Genomic DNA, 22218 nt, shown 5'->3' on the forward strand with positions numbered 1-22218 from the left:
ACATGTTTGTGTGCTAACCATAACTTGTATCAAAATAATTGAAAATGCATTTTTGTAAAAATATGTATAGAATCAAGTGTAGAAAAATAATATATAATTTATTTTGAATTTTCTTAAGTATATCAAAAGTTATTAAAAAAATGGTAGAGATATGTCTTTGAGGAATGTCAAGGCATTGGTAAAAGTAATTAAAGTGTGCATTGTTAATATTGTCCAAAAATAGAAAAATTTATATGGTTAGAAAGCTAAGAAGACGTGTAATATTATGGTAGTAATTTTAGAGATACCCACTTCACCATTAGCAAACCTAATGAAGGAAAATGTGAGAATTCATCTTGAAAGATGAAAAATCATCCAAAGAAAAAAAAATAAATGGAGGGAAAATACTTTTCCAAGCCTTTGGATCGTTTCCCTATGCTATCACCAATCCATAACCTGATTATATTTTTTGGATTAAAATAACCCAGTTGGGTTATGAAAATGAAAAATTACACTCAAAACCCAATCTAGTTATTCAATTCCTGATTGGGTTTTGAAGAACTAAAAGTAGATTTACTCTAAAGGCCATAACTTTCACATACGAAGTCTGATTGACTCCATTCAAAATGTGTTGGAAAGATATTGAGGAGATCTAGAACATTATGTAGATAAATCAATATTATTTCATCAAAATATTATTTTCCATGAATTTGAATTAAGCATAATCTAAATCAGGTAGTCATCATTTTCCAAACGTGTAATCAATAGGTAAACATGAATGCTAACATATTATCAATTCTCTCTCTCAAAAAAACATACACACACTCACTTACTAACTAAATAAATCATAAGATATCTCATACTAACTTAAAATCTCTCTCTCTCTCCATTCTATCCCATTCTTTCCATATTTCTCACTCTCGCCATCCTATCCCCTAATCTCTCTCTCTCTCTCTCTCTCTCTCTCTCTCTCTCTCTCTCTCTCTCTCCATGTTATCCCATTCTCTCCATATTTCTCACCCTCTCCATCCTATCCATAAAAAATAAATCTCTCTCTCCCCCTTTCTCTATCTCTCTCTCTCTCTCTCTCTCTCTCTCTCTCTCTCTCTCTCTCTCTCTCTCTCTCTCTCTCTCTCCATCTCTCTCTTATCCTATCCTCTCTCTCTCTATGTGAAGTTCCCATTTCAAGGATTAGAGTTCAAGGAGAGGAGAGGATGGTTATGGATTAGGGGAGAGAGAGAGAGAGAGAAAGAGAGAGAGGGAGAGGGAGAGGGAAAGAGAGGGATAGGATGGAGAGAGGGGGGAGGAATAAGATAAATAGAGAGAGATAGGGGGATAGGATAGAGATAGTAAGAGAGAGAAGGGGATATGTGTGTGTGTTAGAGAGAGAGAGGGGATAGGAGAGAGAGAGAGAGAGGTGGGATAAGAGAGAGAGAGAGAGAGGAGGGATAGGATAGAGAGAGAGAGAGAGAGAGGTTAGGAGTTGGTGTGAGAATGAGAGAGGTTAGGAGTTAGTAAGAGAGAGAGAGAGAGAGAGAGAGAGAGATTAGGAGTTAGTGAATGAATGAGTGAATGGTTTTGCATGTGAGAAAGAGATAGAGAGATTAAGAGAGATGATAGAAAGATTAAAACTATGATAATACTCTTACCTACTTATTTGTTCCATGTTTGGAAAGTAATAACCACTTATTTTAAACCATGATAGATTATAAAGGATGGAAAATGAAATATATATTTCCTAATATTATTTTAGTTGAATTATGTTTTAGACCTCTTCAATATATTTCCAACACATTTTGAACAGAGTCAATCAGAGTCTAGATATGAAAGTTATGGCTTTTGGAGTGGAACCTATTTTTATTTCTTCAAAACACGATCTGGTTTTGAATAGAATTTTCATCCTAGAAACTCAATTAGGTTTCAAATCCTGATTAGGTTTTTTTTATGTATTTTTGCTAGGCTTGGTAACCAAGCCTAGCCTCTTTTTGAAATTTCATATAACTCAATTGGATTATGAATAACCCAATCAAGTTATTGACATATTTAGTTTTTCTTTTTGTGGTGTCACTAAATTGTACACCATCTTGGTGCACACAACCCACTTACTATGTTATTTTTTAGACCATTTTAGCCCTCCTTAGTGTGGCCCTTCTGATTGAGATCTTGCATTACATATAATTACATGCATAATTTAAATCAAAATCCTTTAGTTTTGTTTAATCTTGCTCAAAACTCTTCATTAGCTCTAATTCCTATGCACAATTATCCATTTACCTATTTTACACCCACTTTACCTTCCCCTTGACCCCATTTAGTCTTTATATTCAGTTTTATGACTTACATGTATATCTTTCACCAAAATTTTGAACATTTCTTAGACCCCACATCATCCACCTTAAGTTTTTCACCCCTTGGAATAGGTTCCCTAGAGGTGACCTATTATCCTATAACCACCATGTTATACACATACAAAAAGTATTTACAAGCTCTTAAGCCATAAAGACATTATGCATTCAAGGAGTTCAAAAAAATCAAATATTTTCATCCATCAAGTGTTAAAGCATTTCCTTCCATAGATCTAGTTCCTTTCTCTAGCAAAAGAGGTTACCATGAAGGGGGAGATCTACACATAAATTTATTATTCCTTCTTCTATGGTCCATGATATATGATTCAAGACAAGAGTTGATCTATACATAATTGAAGACATCCTACATTCTACTTCTATATTTTAACATCAAGGTAAGCAAGTGAACATCTTTTTGGATAGTGAATTTGAATCCATCCATGGATTTTAAAAAGAAAGGTGAATATAAAATTTATCTTCTCTTACATATTTTACCTATTTCATTTCTAGGTTAATTCCTAAATGAGGATTTGACAAAGGGAAGCCTCTTTTTGAAAAAAAAATTTCCTCTTCTTGTGTGTATGTGCATGTTTGCGAACTTGTGACTCCAAAAATGTATATTTGAAGACACGGTTTCCATCATAGATCAATAAATATGTAGGATCGGATGCATTGAAGTAAAACATAAAATTTTCCAATTTTAGAAGGAATGATATCAAAATGACTTAGTGGTTGAAAATTCATTATATATATATATATATTCAACAATTATATCTTAAATAAATTTGAAATGAAAACATAGAGAGAGAGAGAGAGAGAGAGAGAGAGAGAGAAGATGCGTAAAGTATGATAAGATCAAGAAATAATATAATGCATACACTTAAAAGAACTTGAGTAATGAATGTGCATTTAACACCATAGTAAAAACCTAGGTAAATCTAACATAAAACATGAATAATAAGATAATAATTTTAAAACTGTAATAACATAGACAAGAACTCATAAGGAAAAATCCTATCTTGTATAATGAAATGAAGCCTCATCAAATAATATAATGGTTCAAACACAAATATATAATATTTAGGGTATAAAGGTATTTATAGAAACATAGTCACCTAGTAAATAGTCTATTATAAACAGATAATACTAAGAGGGGGGTGTAGGGGTGAATCAGTATTCTACAAACTTTTTCCCACAACTGAATAATGTTAATTTCTTTATAACTTGCATATGAAAGTAAACCAAAAATGTTGAATAGTAAATATAACCATGCACATAGAGAACTCATAACACCATTATTTTTTAACAAGGGAAACCCTAGCCAAGGGAAAACCCCAATGGGGATGATACCTATTAGATGATCCACTAAACAAAAGAATCACGTTAAGGATATTGACCCTCTTAGGAGTCTATGAAGTACATATAGTGTCTTGAGTCCTTTTTATAGTACTAGGCCTTGTTAGAAGCCTCAACCCTATTAGGATTTGATTCAATCTTGTTAGGAGTTGGTAGATCAAATAAAATGTATGCAAAAAGAGCCCACTGCCCTAACATGCATTTATACAATAAATTTTTTCACAAGAATAGATATACGTACAATACTTTCTAATTGTTGTAATTTTCACTTTCTTTGATCATACATCAGATATAGTTTTCATATCATCTCATCAACTTCACATCATTTACAGATCTCACATAGATCACACACTTATCTATGCAAGATAAGATCACCACTTATACTTTACAAATTAGTAAATCTCTACTCAGTCGGCCTCCATGTCTTCACACACTTTACATAATATAAAATAACTTATAGATTAACATCCACAAAGTTGTCTCATCATGAATTAGTAATTATTTTTTTACCATAATAATTCCTTAAGTCATACAAATTAATTCTCTACAATGCTCTATTTTTCTCTGTCAAATACTCATACTAGTATTTCAACCATTACTTACATTGTACTATCTGTACACATCTGCACACGAGCACACATCATCATGAAACTATCATAGAGATTTCCTCAAATTCACATAAGCTAATTTTCAATGAGTCATCCATACACATCTCATCTATCTTTGTGCTACTGTAAAGTATCCAACACTTAGACAATTTTCTAACTCTAAATGCATAAATGAAATGCTAAATACATGTTGCAACAAATGACAACTCTCAAGATATATATCTAACCATATCACCAACAATCTCCCCCTTTAACATTGACAAAAAAATTTGGGAAAATTGGCTAAGTTCCAAAATTATTTCATACATTGATACATAAGTGTACTCCTTCCTTCTTCCTTCTTCTTGTTCTCCTTTACTATATTAGTGATACTGAGTAGTGTGCATAGTGCATAGGATGCCTCTCCAACTGCACTCAAATCGATATAGGCAAACTTGTCATAGGAAGTCTTTGTTGAAAGGCATTCCTCTAGTTACCTCTGCTAAATGTTGATCTTTGGAGACAAGGCTTCTCTAAGACTAGAGAACATTTTTTCTACCTTTTCCTTATCTAATTCCAAGTTGCTGATCATATTGTGAATCTTCTCCACTTTTGTTCCACATTCTTCAATGCTAGTCTTTGGGAGCTATACAATTGCAATGAATGTTTCAAGTTCACTCATATTATCCTTTATCTGACTCTCAAATTCTACCAAGTACTTGTATGACAACACACATTGTCCATGCAACTTCTTACCTTCATTAATGTATTTCTTGAGTTCCTTGATGCTTACATCTAGTGCCTTCAAATCATTTCTCACATTTGTGCACACTATGCCAAATATTGATGCATCATGCTTAGTCTAAGCTTGTGTCAATGCTATCTCAACTATAGTTTTGAATTCCTCATCAAAGGCCTTCATCAATTTCTTGGCCTTTGTCTATAAGTATGGAATGCTACAATTGTGGTAATTGTCTTCTACATTCTATCCAAGACTTTAGTTAGTATCTTCTCCAAAGACTTTATTGATTTATTCTTCTTAAACAATTTTCTTAATGAACTTATCAATCATCATTGTCATCAAATTCCACTTCTACTATTTATGTTGCTCCTATTTCCATAGGAGTTATAGCTAGAGTGGATGTAACTACAACCTTTTTTTCTTCCTCAACTTTCTTCTTCTCTTCTTCCAATTTCTTAGTTGCTTCTTTGGCTTTCTTCCTTTTCTCTTCCTCTTCTTTCTTCTTCCTTTCATCTTCCTCTTTCTTCTTCTTTTCCTCCTTCTTTCTCTCCTCTTCTTCTTTCTTATTCCTTACCTCTTTCTCTTGTTTTCTTTTCTTTCCTTATTCTTGTAGCTTTGTCTTCTCCTCCTTCCTTTCTTCTTCTTCCACTTCTTTTCTCTTCTTCTTAGTGTCTTCCTTTTTCTCTTCTTAATCATTATCAGAGCTGGTATATGTTTTGATGTTGTTAATAATGGTTTGGCCAAATGCTACAAAAGGATTCTACTTTACATCTATAGTTATATGTGTATTGTCCACTTACATGGATTTAGTACCAATAACAATGTGTGAGGGTGAGAGTGCCTAATATGTCTCTTCTACTTCTTCTTCATCATTGGAAGTGTACTACCTTGTACATAAATTGGGCTCTCAACTTTGGGCTAAGCACTCACCTCCAGTACTAATGTCATGCATTTTATAATTGCCTCCTTTGTTTCCTTCCTAACAACCTTATAGTTGCCTCCCATCAAAATAGTTGCTCTTCTTTTGTTCCTTTTCAAGGGCTCAATACCCTTCAAAATTCTACCTGAGTCCTCCTTGGTTCACACAACTTGTTTATCATTGTTATTCTCAAATTTATGTCTTCTTCTAACACTCTTTTCTTTCTATTTAACAATCTATTGAGTAGATCTTCTAGAATCTTACTTTGTATACTATCAAACTTCTTATTCTTTAATATCATATTTCTTACTATGGAATTCTCTAACTACCTTCTATCCATATTATTGTACAAAGTATAATACTTGTTAAACTATATAAAATTGTCATTATTAATAATTTTCAATTTAAGGTCTTCTACCCTAGGTTTCCATGCTTTCTTTCCTGCTAGAGTTCTACCTTCCTACAGTGCTTGCTCCATTGGCCTATCTTAAGCTTCATCCTCAGATTCTTTAGAATCACTAACTCTAAGTAACTTCCTTCTCTTTCTTTGTCTACTAGTGGTCTTCTTGACCCTTTTCTAAGTGGATGGTGCAAGTTCTTTCTTAACCTTCACCAGTCACTCTAATTTCCTCTACACAATAGGTGATTCCACCTTTGACTACCTTCTAGGTTGATCACTCCTTGTCCTTTTTGGTTGCACTTGTGCAACTACAACATATGGTGCAATAGGGGTGTGCGCACATGTTTGTGAAATGGTTACACCTTTTGAAGGTCCTAAAATAGAAATGGGAGTTGTTGTTATCACTTCAAACTCCCCACTTATCTTCATCTCTAGTGCAATTCTCTTTACCTCATTGAATTCTTTATGGGTCATACCTAATTCCTTAAGAATGGAATTAATTAATTACTCAAATTTATTCTTGTTTTCCTTATTGTTCTGCTTAGAATGAACTATTCACATCTTCTCATCATAGGTTCCCCATCTAGGGCACTCAGTGTCCTTCTTAGATTGAAGTATGATCTACGCATATCCTTCTATAAGCTCTACACTCATCTCATATCCCATGGGCTCTATGAACTTAACCCTTGGTTCCATAGCTTCCATGTACGTGTTATCTATCTCTACCATAAAGCATATATCATCCTTGTACTTCTCTACCATGGAGGGAGGTATTTTGTACCTCTATTTCATTTCAGTCTGGAAAATCTTCATCATTCTATCAATGTCATCATCTCTACCATTCTCTAGCTTTGATCTATAGCATTGAGTCACCAATTTTATTGCATACTCATTTCTATCCCAATTTTTCACTCTTGGAAACATCCTTGATGTATAAAAGAACAAATGATTCAGTAAGGACTCAAATTTGAAGACTGTGCTCTTTGTCTTCTTCACATTTGCAATGTTATTTGACAACTACAATATGATAATATCACATAAATTTACTTTTCTTCCTTGAATTTCCATTACGTAAGATGCATGTAAAAATTTAGTTGGTATTGAGTTACCATTTGAACCATGGTTAAACTTGTACCCTAATATCTTACTCAATAATTTCACTTCTTTGTCCTAAATTGAATCTACCTTCATGTTCCTTCCATCAAAACTTGTATTCAGGTTTGTCTCAACCATCTTCCTTACATTATTCTCATTTACAATATTACATCCCTCTTGTCACCTCATGAATTAGGTCATTATCAATTTCAACTTGCACATCACCTAACCAAAACATATCATCATGTACCCTACTTAGAATGATTCAGGTCCAATAATTGTTTTCAAACTCTGTATAAAATGTATACTTAACTAAATTCAACTCACTTAGGTATGAATACTCAAACTTCAAGGATAGGTCACTATTACACATAGTCCCTAAGACCTTGTGTATATCTTCATCACCTATGCTCTCAATTTTACAATGTATATAGCTTCTAATGTCTTCAACATGAAGCAAATTCTTTGGAATTTGCAAAAATGCACCTAATGGGTCATTTATAAGATAAAAAAATGGATGTTTCTTGAATACATACCATGACCTTTCACTCACATTATAAATTGTCTAACTAGTCATTGAAATTCAACTATATGCACTAAAAAAAATTAGTTTTAGCTTTCTAAAACACCTTATAATCATGTTTTAGGGTTTCTACAACTTTACACTTCAAGAACTTATTTTCAAACTTCAAATCATTATCAAATTGCTCTTCAATTTGCATGAACAAATGGTACTCACAATATTGTTCATGATCCTTAAATCATTTCAAATTGGACTGCACATTGAATGTGAATCTACCAAAAATTCAAATATTGTCTCTATTCACCAATAAACTTGTTTTCTAAATTCTTGCTTACTGCAATCATTTCTATACTTGTGCACTTAACCATAGCTTCCTCTCTATGTCCACCTTTTGTTAACTATGCAACTTCTGACTTGCTCTCTAACATTAGTTCTAACCAACTGATGCTCTGCCTCTTTTGAAACTACTTAAGTTAGGTAGGATGAGTCACAAACAATTATTGACTTTAATGTCTCATTAGGTGCATTGAAATACTATTCCTCCAAACTTGTATAAGAGCTTTCTAGATCCTTAGCTTTCATAGATACTTTATTGAATTCATCAACATGTTCCTTGATTCTTCCTTCTAAATATTATCACTATCATTTTTATTCCTTCTTTCATTTCTCTTGTTGTTCCTTCTATAGTTAGGATTCCTATTGAATTTTCTTCTGTCCATTCTACAATATCTTACTGTGTGTCCAAAGTTATTACATAACTAACATAGAGGTACATTTCTTCTCTAATCAGTTTGATTCTAATTTTTAAGTGTTCTACAATTTCTTACAATGTGTCTAGGTTTGTTGCACTTGTAACACACAAACTAGTTCTTTTCTCCATTAGGTCTCTCTCTATCATTGGATTTATTTATGATCTCCCTCTTTGATTACCTGTAGGGTTAGTGTTCCTAAACACTCTACTATTTACATTATTACCATCAAACTTAGGTTTCTTACAATCTACTACTGTATGTCTATAACCATGACAATTATAACAATAGAAATTATTAATAGGTTTAAAAGATGCACCTATGCAATCTCTTTTCATATGATCAACTTTGTTACATATGAAACGTCTATCTTTGAATTCATGTCTTACTTCTTTGGGTGGTTCATCTTCCTTAGGTTTATCAACTTGTCCTATTTTCTTAGGTTCATCATGTCTCACTGATAAATCAACTAATTCAATCTTTATTGATACTTCAGTAGTTGTTCTTGATTCTACCTTACTTAGATCAGATTCTTTAGGGGAATCAATAACTGGATCTGGTTCTCTTCTGATTTCAACTCTCTTGGTTGATTTCTCTCCAATTAGATATCCAAGTTTTCTCTTATCATAAGGTCTCTAGTGAAATATTTTTTCATTAATCTTCTCACTAATAGAATAAAGTTTCTCTAACTGTTACTTAGCTTGTGTCAATTCTCCTTTCATAATGATATTATACTTTTCTAATTTTTCATGCTCAATCTTGATAGTATCTAATTTAGATGTTATTTGACTCAACTAGGATCTCAAGTCTATATTCTTAGTTTTTAGTTTAGGTTCACTCTTACTTACATCTTTCTTAAGACTAAATTTAACTTCAACAATTTTTAATTCATGTTTCAAGATCTCATTTTCTTTCTTGAGATTTTCTACTTCATCATTGTCACTAGTATGTGCAATTGATTCCTTTCCAAATTTCAAATCATCAATCTTGTCCTTTAGTTTTCCAATGTAGATTTTTTCATCTTCATCAAGGTTCACTATAGTGGTGAATAATCAAAAAATGGTGATTGTTACCCAAAAACCAATATCAATTTGGAAAAAAATTTACACATATGCAAGTTGGCACGTCACCCCTAGTTTACCAAATATAAGTCAAACCCCCAAGACCATTGCTAGAGGATTTATGTTATTGGATCGTGTATCAAAATGAAATAGCCAATCAGAAATATTTTTGGCACATGACAAATCAAAAACTTTCACCTATGATTTCCCACACGATATTTTTGGACAACCTCAATTTTTCCTTGGTTTTAAAAAGTGTTTTAGAACAAGGATTACATTTCTGCCCCAAATATATGGATTCATGTCCACTCAAATTCAATTTCTCCATCTACGCTATTCATGGTTGTATAATCGATGAACCATATTCACCTTGGAAATTCCAGAATATAGGTTTTTCTTACGTGGTGTTCACCAAATATTTGGTATGCCCTATAATATTCTCATGGATTTTTCCACAACAGAGTGGTATAAATACATTCATAGATAAGTATGTTGTCTCAATTTCAATCAGTATTCAGTAGTGAAGTCTCAATTTCTCATACTACTGAAATCATTGCTAGGTGAGTTGCGATGACTACATTTTAGCCAAAGGTAAGTAACTCAGACCCCTATCTATCTATTCTTTTTAATTTTAGTTTGTTCTTATATGTACTAGATACAAGTTAGAGTATTAGTGGTTAGTTATCAACTGGGACTAGTACAGTAACTAGGGAGACATAGGACATCTATATTTTAAAGTGTAAGTCATACAACCAATGAATATTATTTAGATAAATATATGTAATAGACTATAGTTGATTGTTAATTTTTGAATAAGTTGAATTTTATGGTAGCCCATATTTCTTCAGAGATGTTGAACATGAACAAAGGTAAGAGTCCTACATGTGGTGGAAGTCAAGAAAGGCTAGCCAAGTGCACTTGCACCTTGGCATCATATTTTGGTAGCAAAATCAGCAAGTAACATCATCACAAGTGCATTTACAAGATTCCCAACCATTGCCACTACCAATTCCACTGGCACATATTGAAGAAGTTGGTAAACCTGATATATCTAATCCTGATGAACTTGAAGAAGACATTTAGGTTAATAGCTAGAGTAGTCAAGATTTATAAATCAATAGCTAAAGTAGCTAGAATAATATGTTAGAATTGGATGATAATTCTAAAGATGGTGATGGTGCACAACTAGGGAAGGGAAAAAGGAAATACAATGCAAAAACTGGTATAAAATCCAACAAAAATTGACATTAGGATATATCAATCAAGAATTTTCAAATAGAATGGGCCTCAAAGTATCCATTCATTGAACATATACATAATCCAAAAGAAGGAGATCATCTAGTAGAATGTAGATGTATGATATGCTCAAGGACAAATAAAAAGGAAAAGAGACTATAGCTAAAAATTGAAACCATAGAAAATCATATGGGTAAAGTTTATGAGAAGCAAATCATAGATGGAGTGGAAAAATCATTTACAATATGGAAAACCAAGGAGGAATGTCAACATATTAAGAATGTATAAATCTTAGAATTTCAAGAGAAAATACATATGAAGCCTACTGAAGTAAAGTGATCCATGGAATCTCTTATTGGAAAATAAATGGAAGTTCAAGAAAGGGGTAAAGTTCTTTAGTTAAGTGTTGTCTTCTATATTTTAAGCAAAAGGTGTGTTGTGATAGACTACCCACCATTGAGTACTTTATTACACTTTGCAAAAGTTTTTTATTATGTGAGGAGTCATTAGTTAGTAAACAACAGATGGGAATGGGCAAGTTGTCTTGCTGAGGTTGAAAATGAAGATATCAAAGAAAAAGTTAAGAATCAAATTTTATTGCATTATCTTTAGATGAGATGACAACAATAGACAATACTTCCTAGATATGCATGCATGTCTATAATGTACACAAAGATTACTTTAGTGGTGAATATTCACCTTTTGGAAATCCCATCTCATGGATCGATCGTCATTTGGAAAATAGCACATGCAATGTAGGCCATCCACATCACTAGATATTTATCAGATTTGGGGTCAACACCCATGGTAGTTGCTCATTACTTATCACATGATTGGTCAAAAATATCAATCCAATCACCAATGCAATATACATTTTGGATACATTTATTTTAAACATTTCACTAGCTTTTACATGTTTTTTTCTTATTGGCCAACATTATTTTTCCATTACTACAACCAAATAATTTTCCCTTGGGTTGGGTGTTAGCTACCATTTTCTCGACATGTGTCAACCACCAACCCCATTTAGCCAATTGTTTCCTATAGTGGGCTTGCATAGGAAGGCGCCCTTTACCTACATTTGACATTCTTGCTTGTTAATCCTATGTAATTCACCAACCTAATTGGACTATAAGATATTATTATTCTACATCATTTTCTATTTTTCGGTCAAGAGATTGGCATTTCTTATTGCCACCAAAGTTTTAGAGTGTAGAGTGCATTTCCCATTGACTCGTGGACCCTGGTTTTTGTAAAAGGCAAGAGATTTTTAATTTTTTTAATGTCGACAATGGTACTATAGTACTGGTACAGTGGTACTAGTTATTTTTTAGTTTTACTATCCAGTGTGCATTGGTGACTGGACATCTCACATGCTAAGATAGCCTATAGATTTGTGAATTATATTGGGTAGTACCATAGACTATAGTACCATAGTAGTAGTACCATTTTTTGGAGAATGAATCATAATATTGTTATTATATGCAGTATAAGTGGTCTACTATCATTGTTCATAGTCTTTGAGTCATCACTATTTGAGTTTTTTATTCAACAACTAAGTTGATTTATTTTTTGCAGCCTTTATCGGTTTGCAATGTCAAACAAGAGGGGTAACAGGAGTTTTGGTAGGACCTCTGAAAGCTAAGAGAGGCCATCATTACCAAAATACAAAAGCATAGTGGCATATTTTGGTGGTGGAAATGTTGGCAACCTACAAGATTCACAAGTTGGATCTCCAATGCTTATTGAAAAAGGAGATTCATCACAAGTTGGAGACTCAAACCGTATTGAAGTTCAAGTTGATGAACTTGATATCTCAGTTGAGAATGAAATTGAACACAATTTGGAGGCACTTCCCCTGAGTAGGGAGTTAGAAACTGATATTATAGAGTTGAAGTCAGTCTTGGACTAGTTAGGTGAGAAAACCAAAAGTGATTCCATAAATCATGTTCATGCACAAAAGGGGAAAATAAAATTGGAATCAAAGAAAGATATATCTTAGTCGGATCTATCCAAAAGGAATTTTTACTTAGAATGGGTGGAAAGGTACTAGTTCATTGAACCAATGGCCAATCGTAGAATGCAGATGTAAGATTTGCACAGAGATAACAAAGAAGGAGAAGATGTTGTAGCTTAAACTTGATACCATAGAAAAGTATGTCGATAAAGTTTACAAAAGGAAAACTATAGATGGAGTTGAAAAATCCATGTTAACTAATTAATTAGTTAGTACTCAAGTTCTAACTTCATTTACTATCCTTTTATAGATGCTTAAATTTTTTTTTTATTATGTTGATGTTACAAACTTACATGTTGAGATTTTCATTGATTCTATTTTTTTAAAGAAATTATAACATAATGCATTTAATAGAATAAGCTCTATTTTAAAAAAAAATGTATTATAATTTATAATTTATAATTAGCCTATAACATAATACATTTAACAATTACAAACAATTACAACCCTTTACCAGATGTCAAATTGAAATGACCATAGACCCTGAATTTCCTTTTGCAGATACAAGGGAGCAACAATAGTTGTAGGTCAATTTTTAATTGTATATATAATCAGATTATTACTGCATAATACATTATGTGCATACAACATAGTTCCAAGAATCATGGCAATTCACACGATTACATGATTTGACGATTCAATTCAAGCCAAATGAGTTTTTGTGAATCAATGAATCAAATCAATGATAAAAGGGTTTATGAAATAAGTTACTCACTAAATTTCAAGGGTTTTTTTAATTTGTCGATTCGTGGCTAATTTGATTCAGATTCATGGCCAATTCACGATTCGATTTGAGCTTGTTGATTCTGATCCAATTCTTATTCTTATTACTTTGGTATACAATCACATTGCCAATTGTGCAGCTTTTTCAAGAAGTAGGAAAAAATTTCCATCTGCTCTGTGTAGTAATAGTATGTTGGTGTTTGGCTACCCAACTATCCTAATATGCTGGCTCTTGATTCCTGTAACAATTAACATTAAACAAAGTTGAAATTAAATTTGAAATTTGAAATTAAAGAGCAACAAGTAACAAAATGATTATAGTACTATCACTTACTAATTTGTTACTTCTTAGTGCTATCAGCTATGACTGCTACTAATAGTAATAGTAATAGTTTGAGCAGATGACCCAACTTCAATGAATTTCTTTAGGGCGCTCCATTCTACATCATTTGGAAGCTCCATTTGTTTGAGGTTGTAGCTAAATAGTTATAATCTCATCAACAATGAATACTTCTAAGAGATAGTTTTACATGAATCGAGGAATTTATCTATAACTTCATTCATTGTTAATAGTGGTTTGATGCAACTTGCAATTCTTTCTGGAGTAGTTTCCTTAGGCAAGTTGCCTAAATCAGAATTCATGTTGTCTTGCAACTTTTTAATGTAATTTTTTTTTCCAATAAATCTATCATCTGAGTTAGCTAGATTTGGTAACCCAACATTTAGCAAGTTCAATATGATGTGATTCATCTTCATCAAGTCTTTGGAAGTAGATTTGAGAGCTTAAGCTATTTCCATTACTTGTTCACAATTGTGATAGACATCAATGGTCATTACAAAGGTATCCAACCAATTTTTTATTCCATAGTTTTCAAATCCCTATCACTAGATCTCCGTACTTTATACAAAATTTGGTCAGCAAGATTTTTTAAGGAATTGGTGAAGATTCATCTTTTACCCCAAACATCATTTTTTACATTTTCAAAGACAAGTTTGAGATTGCTATTTAAATCAAGCCATTCAAACAAACTATCACTATTCTTCATTATTTTGTTCCAATTTTCTTGTTTGATAAGCTTAACCATGTCTATTATAGTATTCTTCACATAATGGTTTTCGAAAGAGGTCATTCTCTTTTGTGCAATTACATTCTCCATCTTTTTCTTCATTTCAGACATCTTTTTTTAACTCTTTTTTTGTATTTCCTCTAGTTTCCCTTGCTAATTAGTTGTTCTCTTCCTCTCATCCTCTAATTTCTTCTTCAAATCTTGGATTATATTTGCAGTACTTACCTCATTTTTCTTCTCATCCTCGAGTTCATTTTTCAAATCATGGATTGTCTTTGCAGTGGACTCCTCCTTTTTCTTTGCATTGTCCAATTACTTCTTCAAATCATGGAGTCTTTGATTAGACTCCTCTTTCTTATCATTCTCCAATTCCTTTCTCAAATCAAAGATTTTCTTTACAGCTGACTCCTCTTTTTTCTTTACATTCTCCAATTCCCTCCTCATATGTTGGATTGTGTTAGTGCTTGTAGTAGCACTAGACCCTATTTTCTTCGCACTCTCCAATTCCTTCTTCAAATCAAAGATTGTTTTTGTAGTTGACTCCTCTCTTTTTCATATTCTCCAATTTCTTATTCAAATTGTAGATTTTGTTTGCACTAGACTCCTCTTTTTTCTTCTCATTCACCAATTCCTTTTGCAAATTATAAATCATCCTTGCTCTAGACTCCTCTTTTTTCTTTTCATTCTCCAATTTAATCTTCAAATCATTATTTTCCTTAACAACAGAGTCGAAGTCAGTTTTCAATTTATTTTTGACCTATGCACTACTCTCTATAGACTTAAACAACTATGCAGTAGAGGCTTTTTCATGCTAAAGTCTTTTTTGGCACTCATCCAATTCTTTAGTCAAATTTTGCACTTGTTCATTCATCTTTCCTTGATAGACAATTGCCTTTGTAGGAGAAGAATTCTTTATCCTATTTTGCAATTCTTTGAACCTATTGTCTATTGCTTTCTCCTTGGCCTTCACATTATCAAGGTCTGATTGTAACTTTTCTATTTTCTTTGTAAGCCTTTTTTTTTTTCCTCTCCACTTTCAAAAGTGTAGAGTAGACCATTTTGTTACTCTCTTTTGATATATTGATTTTGTTAATATTTTTCACTTTTGACAAATCCATTTGAAGATTGGTAACTTGTATATCATTACAATTTATTACATTTTTTGGTGGATTATTATCTCTGCCCAGGGGCATAACAGTCATGAAATCCATCATTTCATTTTTGGGACTATATGTTGGAAATATTCTATTAGTAGATCCGTAACATTCAACAACTACATCACTTTTCAAAGTCTTCATAATTTGCCTATTTCTTTCACTTGTCTATTCAGACTTTGATGCAAACTTGTTCAAACTAAAATCTAAGTTTGTTGACACAATTGAGTGTTTGAAAGGTGAATTATTGATTGTATCATTGTATGCTCCTCCACCTCTAGTTAAACTTACTCCACCTACAATTGTATTTTGAGTATTGTCAATAGACTAAAGATGGCCCATTCCAAATCTTGGCATTTTAGGACTATTTTCTAAGTTTTGTATAGAAGCTACTAGTGCATACATTGGTGAAGTAATCAGTGACATTGCTAGTAGTATAATTGTCATAACATTTTTCTTTTTTGCACAAGGTTCATCCATGGTAGTGCTAGTGCCAATGCCAGTGGGATCAACTACAACTAGATTTGAAGATTTAACAAATAATGTGTTGGGATGACCTTAGAAGTAGAATTATAATATTTTTTTCCCTTTCTAGATGAATCATCTTCAATCTTAGAGAGTCGAATGATTGGATTACATCCTCTTTTGGGTGGGTCTTGTACTGAAACTAGATTCCAGATCCCTTCACAACTTGCACCAATGGACCCTATACCTGTGTAACCCATTTGTGTATCATAGTTGCCCCTTTACTATACATTTTTTTAGTAGAATCACTCATTTAAAGTTTAACAATATCTCTACCCCTGGTTGACCCAAAATTTTGAATACCTTGAATGTTGGCATCATACTTGAGGTCCTTCTATCTTTCATTATCACTATCACTAGCAAAATCATATATTATAGTTGGATGCTCTTTATTTTAATAATTGCTAAAAATTACATCCTGCTCAATTTCATCAAAACTAGCTAATGTCCTTAGTTCACCCAAATTTTTCCTCATTTTCCAAAAAATGGTCATCTTGGTTTGACACCACAAAATAGATGTGTATGCCTCTTTAATTTCTTTTGGAATAGACCTCTTAGAAGGTTCAGATGCTTTCTCATAGAAATTTAAGTATGGTCGAGGCTCTGATTTATGCAATGTCATAATTTGGGATGACAATTCTTGCATTGAAATATTATTCTCTATTGCATGTTTCTCCATCTCTTTCTTAACCTCATCCCATGACTCCTTATTTTATAACTTTTCTATCCATGGCATCTCCTTATGTTGAAATTTGCTCGCAGAGTTCCCATTGGCAATAAGTCTCATTTTTATTATGTTTAGTGGATCATAATTTTAGTGACAGAAAAAATCAAAGCCAAAAAAAGTTACCAATTCATTTGCCACTTTGAAAGCTTTTTTCTCAAATGTGAGGCCTCCAATTGCAAAAGGCAAAGAAGGAAATATCATTTTCTTTTGTTGTCCATTGAAAAGTTCATCTGCACTCTCCATCTACCATACATATTCCAGTGTAAAAACCCTTTCTGTAACATGCATTGAAAGTTTGTAGGGTTCAACTACTAAACTATAAAACCTTAAGACAATGTACTCTTCTATGAAGAACTAATCAACCAATTGAATTTGACTTCCCAATTGAATGCAATCTTTACAAGACATAGAAAATCTAGGCATCAAAGTGCCTATGATTTTTTAATACCTATGTACCAAAGAGAAGTCTACAAAATGGTTGTAGTTTTTATTTTTAGCTGTCATCCTCATCTTATGTGTTTGCTCATAAATTGGACTTAGAGCCTTTGATTTCTTCTGAGTTTTTTCATCAAACTTATAGACCTCAATATCAAGCTTGTTGTTCTCTATCTCAAATATTGGGCGATGCTTTGCTAAAAGAAGGTAGCACAAGTAACTTGTGAACCTAAATGTCTTCATCTTGCTTGTATTTGTACTTTGTTTAATCATTAGTAATTGTTGTTGCATAGATTCAACAATGTGTTGAACAAAATTATATCTTACATCTACCTTTTGAACTAACTGACCTCAACAATGGATATTATAAATCATTTCAAAAACATTGGCTCCAAATTCCTTATTACTGTCCAATCTTAGACAAAATGGTAATAAAGAAATAGTATTCTAAATCCATGGCACAAAAATATCATACTAATAAGGAGGTTTATGGTCTATGTCCAGTGTAACACTAGTAGAGGATTATGAGTTTATTAAACTTTCAATAAATGAATCTTGAAAACTCTTTGCAATTTGTCATAAGCATGTGCTAGTTTATCCAAGTCAATGCACTTGTTAAAGCTTTTTGGTTTAAACCTTAGCCCTAGGTCTAATAGAGTGAAAAATTCACTCTCAATTATGGATAAAATTTCCTCCCGAGTGTTTTGGTTTACAATTGGCTTTTTATTTTCATCATGATTCTAAGCACATAGCATTACATTTACAAGGAAAGGGAGTACATCAGGTATAGCGAGGTTTGCTAATCCAATAACTAGAGCAACTAGTTTATTTGTATGTGTACGAATACTATTATTATATTTGTAATTATTTACCCCCTTCAGTGGATCTTTCCACTTATTAAATAATAAATGTCTAATTTCCATGATTCCAAAATCTCCATGGATAATAGGATAAAAAATATCATGACATTCATCGGTGAAACCCAGGTTTTGTAGCACTTGACTGAGTTCTATAGTGTGTTTCTTTTCCTTTATGCTTGCACTTGTACGGGAGGTTTTTGACTTTGTTTTTCCCATGCCTACTACTAGTTATTACATAAAATTCTTCTTTAGGCCCTATTTAAAATATTTGTACAGTGTAAACCTAAGACAATTAAAATCAAGATTTCTATTGCTACAAATTGCAATGAAAAGAGTTTTTAAAAAATTAAAAACCTGAAATTGATATTGGATAATTGGTGTTGTCATCTGATACTCAAGTTTCACACTTTCAGTCTTTAGAACACAAAATGGAATTCTGCCAGTCTTTGAAAATTTGAAATTTGAAAATCTTATTGTATCGGACTCGACTTGGAAAACTTTCAACTTTATACTCTAAAAATATAGAGGGTTAATAGTTAAAAGTCAAAACGAAAGTATTAAGTAATTAATGGTTTTAGGTACTTTACTAATAGTATGTATAATGTACATGTAAATGACATAAAGAGTCAAGACTCAATAATTTAGTAATGTACATAACAATAATAATAAAAAAGGAAAAATTTATTATATTAATATACATTTGAATAATTTTAAATAAATTAATTAATAAAAATCAAACTTAATTATCAATATGATTTTTGGGTCAATTTGTGAAATGCTATCGTTGTTGTTAAGAGTCATTCAAAATCGTGACACATCTCAATTGTGACACTTGTCAAGGACACATGCCACAATTCTAGATATTTCTTGACAACAGTGATAACGGACCCAAATTTTACCTAAAATCCTTCCTAGGTCATTCCCGTTGGTGTTGATTTGTCTTTTACTTAACAATCACAGCATCGCCAAGTTAGGATTAAGTAACATTTTTAAAAAAAGATTAAACATAATTATTAATAAATTAATTGAGTCCTAACACTTAATTGAGCTTTACAATGACCGGACACGTGTCACAATGTTGGATGAATCTAGGCACATGGAAAAACATTTTCCAAATCGGTTTGAAATTCATCTCAAGCTGTCAATCTTTCTTTTAGTCAACGGTCGAGATTTTGGGTTAATTTAATTATTTATATTAAAAAAATTATATATATAAAATATAATTTATAATTATTATTATAATAGTTATAGTATAATATAATTAAAAGAGATTTTGTTTTCTATTATAGAAATGATTTTCTTTTCTATTATAAACTTTTTATTATAAAGATTATATGAAAAATTTAATGAAGATATATTAAATTTTATAAAATAAAATTGGTGCAAGATATGAAACAAGTGTCATTAGTACTTGACTTTAGTTTTTATATAAATCTAATTTAAATTTAATAAAAAAATTATAATATATAAAATATTTTAATTAATAAAATGGTTATATAATTATATTTTTCTATAATGATGTTAATTTAAATTTAAATTTTATTCATAAATATAATCATTGATATATATGTTCTATTACATATATATCATATGCTTATAATTATATTATATGTTCTATTATATAATAAATAATTATAATATAAAAATAATAATATTTTTATAATAATAATAAATCTTAAATGATTATATAATATAAGTAATATTATTTTTCATTGAATGACAAAAAAATATATTATAATTTATAAAAAAAAAAAATATTAAAATATAAAATATAAACTAATGTACTTACATTAAAAAATAAAAATCTTAATGTTAATGAATCACATTGAAAATGAAATATTTAGCTCTTAGGCCTAAGCATACCATCAAGTACTAATAATAAATTATAATGACAATAGTTTAATTTAAATAAAATTAAAATTACAAAATATAATTACAAATGTTATATTTGTATTCATATTTATTATTTAGTTTCAAAATTAATATGTAATATAGTTTAATTATCTGCAAATTATTAACATATATTGATAGTTGTGAAAATTGTTTATAAACATAATTATTAATAATATTAATCAAGTCTTCCAATGAGCAGACATGTGTCATGATTTCGGATGAATCTAGGCATATGGGAAAACATTCTCCAAATCGGCCCAAAATTTATCTCAGGCCATTGATCTTTCTTTTATGCAACGATCGAAATTTCAGGTAGAATCTTTGAGGACATTGTCACAGTTTCGAGTAGAAATAGACTTTATCTTCAATCTTATAAAATTTCGCCCAAAATAGAGTTGTGGTTATTGAAAAGAATTTACATAGCATATTAATTCATATAGAAAAAAATGTTGAAATAAATATTGTTAAATAAATTGTTATTAATTATTATTATTTTACTTTTAAGCTTGAGCATGTCAAAATCATGAAGTTAATTTAATTATTTATATAAAATATTATATATATAATATAATTTATAATAATTATTATAATAGTTTTAATATAATATAAATAAAGGATTATCTTTTCTATTATAGAACTGATTTTCTTTTCTATCATAAACTTTTTATTGCAAAGATGATATGAAAAATTCAATGAATATATATTAAATTTTATAAAATAAAATTTGTGCAAGATATGAAATAATCATGACATTAGTTTAATGCAACTAAAATAATTACAATTTAAAAATATGATTACAAATGCTATATTTTTATTCATATTTATTATTTAGTTTCAAAATTAAAATGTAATATAGTTTAATTATTAACATATTTATAAATTATTAACATATATTAAAAATTGTGATAATTGTTTATAAACTATTCTTTATCATTAAAAGATTTCATAATAATAAAAAGTTAGGAATAAGTGACAAGATAGGTATGAAATAAAAATTTGACACATAAATTATCAAAATTATAATTAACTTTGTTAAAGGTATAATCTTTAGTTTTCGTTGAAATCCTCTCTTATTGCTCCATTTGTTTTAACCAATTAGATTAAAGAAAAATAGTTTTAGAAATTACAAAACTTTTAATTAGATAATTTTTTATTGAACAATTTTTTACTATTAATTGTTAATCAAATATATTATATTAAACCATAAAGGGAATCGGGATTATTGAAACCCTTTTTTTTGTTTCTAAGTTCTAAATTTTAACTTTATAACTATTAACAGTTAATTATTTTAACAAAATCATAGACTAATATTTCAACAGTGCATTGATAATTGAGATGCCAAAAATAAAGTTGTAAACTAACAAGAAAAATGATTTGAGAAGTCGAAAACTATTATTTTCATTGATAATATTTTAGACTGTACAATGTACATAATACTAATTCATAGCATAGATATTCAAAATAGCTGATTCAATCAGCATGGTTTTACTATTTCATAATTTACAAAAAAGGGCAAGGCCCAATCCAAAGAAAAATATAGATATCTTAAAAACATTTTTTTCCTAAGGGCAACAGTTAAGGAAACAATATTCAAGAAATAAGGAACAGGGAACTAGGGAACCAGGGAGGCTGGAAGCATCAGCGAGCTAAGAGGCCGAGGGCTTGAAGCCTTTAACTAGAAAGGTCTTCAAGTCCCTCCACAAGAAATCTGTTGGAGAGGATGATGTTATTGAACTCATCTAGCCATTTGAAGTCAGTCTCACTGATGTCATCCAACAATAATCACTTCTGTAGAAAATCCCTTTCGAGCCATGCCCACTTTCGA

This window comes from Cupressus sempervirens, chromosome 4 (assembly GCF_028749045.1).
Source record: "Cupressus sempervirens isolate cs-2001-9-10 chromosome 4, ASM2874904v1, whole genome shotgun sequence".
NCBI lineage: Eukaryota > Viridiplantae > Streptophyta > Pinopsida > Cupressales > Cupressaceae > Cupressus > Cupressus sempervirens.